At 47.2% G+C, this 6434-nt stretch overlaps 1 protein-coding gene across 3 annotated transcripts in view; it reads right to left on the bottom strand.

Moving 5' to 3' along the window:
* fhip1b (FHF complex subunit HOOK interacting protein 1B) overlaps positions 1 to 6398 on the bottom strand; it is a 23096-nt gene extending 16698 nt beyond the window's left edge. For all 3 annotated transcript variants that reach the window (XM_084688547.1, XM_084688548.1, XM_084688549.1), the window contains exons 1-2: positions 6066 to 6398; positions 2804 to 2937 (exon numbers count right to left, since the gene is read on the bottom strand). The gene's annotated coding sequence lies outside the window, so the exon portion shown is untranslated. The remainder of the gene's footprint in view (positions 1 to 2803; positions 2938 to 6065) is intronic.
* Between the last annotated feature and the right edge of the window lie 36 nt (positions 6399 to 6434).

Below are 6434 nucleotides of genomic sequence, written 5' to 3'. Positions count from 1 at the left end.
CAATCCTGCTTTCACACTGTTCACTGGACATTACATCAGCTTGCCCGCTCCTATAGTCCAGCAGCACAAAGCCCCTTGAAACATTACTCAGAGGAAGGGTATGAACATATGGATTTCATTTTGTAGGCCAGCGCTTGAGTTTGAGCTTGGACCAGCCCTGCAGCTTGTGGCAGTACTGGGGGGGTGCTGGGCTAACAGGCATTCAGGTCTCCCTTTCTGCAATCAAAACAAAAGAGGAGCCGACCACAAGCCGGCCACTCCAGATGTCTGCTCTGGGGCCAAACGCAGAGATTCAGACCCGAGTAGGGACGCGAGGAATGCATTCTTCTGGTTGCGTAACTCGCGCTGTGAATGGACTGGGAGGCTGGGAGCGGAGCGAGAGGGCGGGCGGGCGAGGTGTGGATAGACAAGGAGAGCAACACAGAGAGAGGGGCGCCCTGGCTCCACCCTGCCCTCCTCAACAAACAACAACATCTCCAAACACGACGTTACTGGTTCTCTTTCCGTCGAGAACCGACCAGCCCGATCCCTGTTCCAGTGACATCATCATGTCCCTGGGCGGAGTGGGTCATGGAGAGCAGGAGGAGCGTGCCCAAGACAGAACACACTCTCCCAGTATCCATAACAAGACAGAACACACTCTCCCAGTATCCATAACAAGACTGCCATCCGGGCCTGTGATTTACTACAGGGGTGCGTTTAAAACGACCGCCACCTTGCCCCTCAGGCGCCCTGGGAGTGTGAGGACTCTACGCACGCTATGGAAGGTCTTGGATGATAAGTCACCATGCCAGCGCACTAAACATTTACATTTACAATTAGTCATTTAGCAAACGCTCTTAAACGCTCTTATCCAGAGCGACTTACAGTAAGTACAGGGACATTTTCCCCAAGGCAAGTAGGGTGAAGTGCCTTGCCCACGGACACAACGTCATTTGGTGTGGCCGGGAATCGAACCAGCGACCTTCTGGTTACCAGCCCGATTCCCTAACCGCTCAGCCACTTGACTCCACTAAACAAACACCCACCCAGTTCCCCAGGATAGCCTGGCTTGGGCTGGCTTGGGCTGGTTCCAGTTACAGTGCTAGTCCCTTAGTTAGAGTTGGTATGTATTTATAGCTGGGGTTAGCAAGATCCTTCACTATGGGAAAGCAGTGATCCCAACAGACACCACTGGCTCTGTAACACCCTCCTTCAGGTCCGCTTCAGCAGCTAAGCCCAGGCAAAGGCCACACCTGTCATAACTCCTCACAGCGGGTTCATGTCACTTCCTGATCCAACAGAGGATTAGAGCGACCTGGGAGTGAGTTATACTAACAACCTGGCTTTACAGCTCCGTAAAACAGTAACTGTGACCGTCAAAGTGAGTTACCGCAATGACAAACTAAAGAACAGTACACTATTGAAACCCTTCGTGTTACACTAAAGATAACCTAACAACAGTTGGGCATGGCTACATCTCACTATTAAAACACCAGAGATGGAAAATAGGACTAAATGAAAGTGTGTGTTGAACCTGACTGACAGCGACACATTTGAACTTGTGGTGTCAAGCTTTGCAAAGCTGGTGTTGTCGAGATGGTTCAAACCAGCTGTGTCGGGCAGTGTGAGGGCAATCTTGCGTGACAACTGGATTTACGAGATCACGACCACACAATAATCATTTATTTGTGCCTGAAGAAACTACTGGCAGTTACGGGCGTGGTTGAAGTTAGCCTGTGATAGACGGATGGTTCATCCAATCACCTGCCAAGTTTTTTTTTTTTTATGCCAGCCCTTTTCCAAACATTTTCCCAGGACGATTTCCCAGATGGATAACAAACCATTTGGTGAGTCAGGTTAGCATGCAGGGAGCATGTCAGAGGTTAGCTGACCACAACCTTGCTGACCACGTTCTAACACGCACAGCATGAGGTCCCAAAGGGAGGTGAGCTGATTGTACCTACTGCACAACTCTGCAAAGTCTTGTAGATACATGTGGTCGTTGTTGCTGCTGCAGATTAAGCGACTAGTCATCACAAGCTAAAGAAAGATGCTGAGCTGATCGCCAAGTACTCTGGGAAAGTAGCCTAATAGTTTGGTGCTGGGGGGGTGGCATTGCTACTCAGCTTGTCTATGAAATTCTTGCTTGCAGCTTACGTTCAGGATCAGGCCATTTTTAAACCAGCTGTGTAGAAGTTCCTAGCTGGAGCAGTGACATCACGTTTACAGGCTATATTATTATTCATTAGGGTATTCGTAATCGGAATTAGATTATGATGCTGTTGCCAAATATGAGTGTTTCCCATGCTATACTGGCCCGACACGAGTACCAACAAGTCGTTTTTGTGCATCTCTACTCGATGCACAAAACCCGCAGGTATGGCCAATTATTCGTTTCAAAACATCTGTTAACTGAACTGCGTGAACCGGCTAGCCTACATTCTGTGAGGCAGCAGTGTTGCTGTACATTTCCCCATACGAAGCATCCGTAGCAACACGCCGCTATACTTGGCTCAGGCAGGAGGAGATCTGAGGCCAGAAACTAGGTTATCGCTGGAGCCTGTATGATGCACAGACCACGTGACTCGCAGCAAGCCCCTGTGCACCAACAGGTCTGAGAACCTGCCTCCATCTCTCCCACTCCGAAAGGGGTTTCTGACAAAAGTCGACTCGGAATACCTGGCCGGTCTACAGTCACGCCTCAGGACGGATTCACACGCCTCGACAAATTCACTCAGCTTTGTCACGTGTGGATTAACCAGACATTAAGACAGAGACGGTTGGCTACTGAAATGTAAAATAGAAAAAAAAAGCGTGTTACCTGAACACAGGCCCAGTTTGGCGGCTAAGCCTCCATGTTGGCTGTGGTCCACACAGACGCCAAGCAGCGGGGCATGTCCCCAGCAGGGATCAGCTGAACCTAGACAGGCCTTTTATCTGGACGTCAACTCCCACCTAGACGGAGAGAGAGGAGACATTTTAGTCATTTAGCAGACGCTCTTATCCAGAGCGACTTACAGTAAGTACAGGGACATTCCCCCCGAGGAAAGTAGGGTGAAGTGCCTTGCCCAAGGACACACAACGTCATTTGGCACAGCCACAAATCAAACCGGCAACCTTCTGATTAATAGCCCCTAACCGCTCAGCCATCTGACCTCAGGAGTTTGGTTTAATCTCTGGTAAACTGGAGTGCTGTCCTACAAAGGTTTCTGTTTCCCCAGACACACACACACACAGGTGAGGGTGGAGGTTTGCTGTTACAACACTGAGCAGTAAACACGGGGGAAGGCAGCAACAGAGACAGGCAGAGCGTGAGCCGTCACAGATGAGCGTTGGCAGCCCTGTGGCTCCACCCTGTCACACTTCCTGAGCCAAAACGAGAGGTCAGGTCTCACCGTTTAACGATGCCACAGCAGAACAGGACAGTCCTTGTGTTGGGAGATGATTATCGAGCGACTAGACCACAAACACCACACGGCAACAAGCGAAGGACTGTGCTTTTCGCCCAGGTTGCATTTCTCATCCCCCCACGCTAATTTACTCCGCTAGTTCTCCTCTCTCATGGAAACAGGGACAAACTCAGGAGAATCCTGAGGGGGTATGGTCATGTGACCCGGGCTCATTTGTAAAGATGAGACAAACTAACCGAGGTGTCATCAAAGAGCAGCGCAGGCAGTAAGGACACTCAAGGTAGCAGGCACACCTGGCGGGGTCGACCGCAAACACACACACACACACACACACACAAGGATGATAGACAGAATACAGACATCAAGGCAGACATTTGTTCTTTTTCAGACATGAAGTTGAAAAGATGTCTTACGATTACTTACTGGGTTTTTTGTGGTTTGGAAGATGAATGAAGGATTTGACGGCAGTCCAAAAACCACTCCCAGAACTCAGATTCAGTTCCTTATACAGCTCCCTCACAAGGAACCTAACACGGCTTAAGCAGGCTGTGATAGTAACCAACTTCAATTATGTCTCATAGGTCATTTCCTTCTCTACCTTATGAATTATTAGCCAGACAAAGAACTATTACAACCATACAGTACAGCCGTCCATCTGGCAATCCTGCCAAAAGATTGTGGCAGTGTTCATTTCAATTCTTAGAAGAGAAACCCTAAGGTAACCCTTCCACAACCTATGGAACCTTAGAACTACAAGTTGTGGACTATAAAAAAAAAGACAATTACAAGTCTTAGTAGCTCTGAAGGCAACAAAACTGTGACATCATATGGTTCAGTCTACCAATTTAAACTTTGCCTCTCACTAATTAAATGACTGGAATCTCATATGATTAACTGAGTCAAGCTGAACAAGGTTCTGCATAATCACAGGCAGTGAGCCCAAGATAAGATGTCAGACTTGTTGGTTTTAGAGCAAAACAACTGATCTCAAGCTGCTCAGCAAGGGATCTAACATTTCACTCAGAAAACAATAAACACAACCTTTCAGTCCCAGTAAAAGAGTATGTCAATAAGATAAGCTTGGAGAAATGCAGTAGAAGGACTGTCAGTGCTACTCAATGGGACATTCGTTTTCAGGTCAAATTCTTCCCAGTTGTAAAAGGCTCAAAGTTCAGCTGTTCAGGTCCCAGTGCAGGAAACTTATGATAGGAGGCAGGAAATTATACACAAGGAATACATGGCAGAGGTTAGGGTGAGTTAATAGCACTGAACTCACGCAGAGCAAATACCCAGCCTTCCCAGCACTCGGAAAGACACCACAAATAACAAAACACCAGACTGCCAGGGTGCAGTGAGAGGCATTTTGGCAGTGGTTGGCCCTCAATCATGGGAATGGTTTGTCTAAATTATGGTCATGCTCTAATTAGGTCAGGCTTTAACTGCTACGTTTTATGGGATCTCAGAATGCCTATTCTGTTCAGTGACAGAGGGAGGGGTAGAGTGAGGAGAGTGATGGGAGGCAGGGAGGCAGGGAGGCAGGGAGGCAGGGAGGCAGGGAGGCAGGGAGGCAGGGAGGCAGGGAGGCAGGGAGGCACTTCAGCCCAGCCTGTTCTGCCCCGAGGCAGAGTCAAGTCCGCCAGAGTGGGTCTTCTTCTTCTTTGACCACCCACACACATTCATCCCACACACTAACTGAGAACAGTGTATGATAACTGGTTTGGGTACTATATCGCAGAAACTCAATTATTGTTGTCCACAGACGTTGAGAGGAAAATCTGGCAGGGTAGGGGAAATTATCCCGTTCGTTTTTTATTACATAAACTGACCTTGTTTCAGATAAAGGCTCTCTTTCCTTACTGGTCATGTCAGCTCCCACTCGGCTGTAATCAATTATTAGTCAAGAAGCTATCCATTATCTGTGACTCAGTAAAGTAAACCATAACCACGTTAGCTGCCAGAGCGCTCCTTCGTATCCATTGCAGGGGATGTGGTGTTATATCACATGAAACAAATATACATTTAGTATATTTACCAGTAAATACCAGTAAATATACTGGTGCCATTTTTGATGTTTCCGAAACTGATAATTAGTCAACAAGCTGGGAAAAGGCTTTCCTAGTGGGCCGATAGCCACGAGCTGAAGCGATCTAAATGTCAGTCAAACTACAGTATAAGTCCTCAAACCATCTAACTGGTACTGACTAGTTGCAGTACTGTAATGTGTTGTCACGACAGCTAAGCTCACATTCCAAGTGGTTGGTACTACTATACAAGCTACCTTAGCTAGCAAGCTAGAATTAGCATTACGAATAGAAAATACCATAGCCATAATCACGAGAAGAAAATAAAAATACTTTCACTAAATAGACAGATTGGGTAACTTGCATTGGATAACCTTCTGCACACCAAGCGAATAATTTCTACCACAGAATATTGCCAGTGAATAAAATAAACAAGCAGCCAATGTGTAACGTACCAAGGCGCGGGCACTGATTGAGTTAGCTAACTGAGCTAGTTAGCTGATACTAGAGGTTAGCTAGCTTATTTGCGTCAATCTTTAACTGGCTGGCTAGCGAGGCTCAGCAATATTTACCATATTTTGAAGGCTTTAGTTAAAAAAAGGGGTGAATGGCAATGTTGCCAAACTGGCAAGTCAAGTAGTTAGTTTCTTACCTGGTTGATAGATTTGAAAATAAGTAGCTATCCCCTGTTGCTGAGAAGCAGTGATTTCGTTAGCTGGTTAGCCTAGCTTCGTTGCTAGCAGTGCCACCTTGCAAACGATAGAGGTCCAGTGAACTCCGCTGTCAGCAGATCAGCAGTAGCGCGAGGGAAGTCAGCGAGAAAATAGGTTCTTGTTGATTACTAAATCGACTACTTGTCCTTTGGCTTGTCACATAAAATATTCCTTTAGACCTCAATTTAAACAAAATCTGATTTCACAATCACGCTCTCCTTTTCGCTGCCATCTTACTGGAATTCCTCTGTCACACACACCCACAAGCAAGATCCCGGACAGAGGACGCAATGACGCCTTCCAGAACC

Source organism: Hypomesus nipponensis, chromosome 23, assembly GCF_054491055.1.
Source record: "Hypomesus nipponensis isolate SF chromosome 23, ASM5449105v1, whole genome shotgun sequence".
Taxonomy (NCBI): Eukaryota; Metazoa; Chordata; class Actinopteri; order Osmeriformes; family Osmeridae; genus Hypomesus; species Hypomesus nipponensis.
Note: the sequence above shows the minus strand (reverse complement) of the source record. Positions and strands in the feature narration are given on the sequence as shown.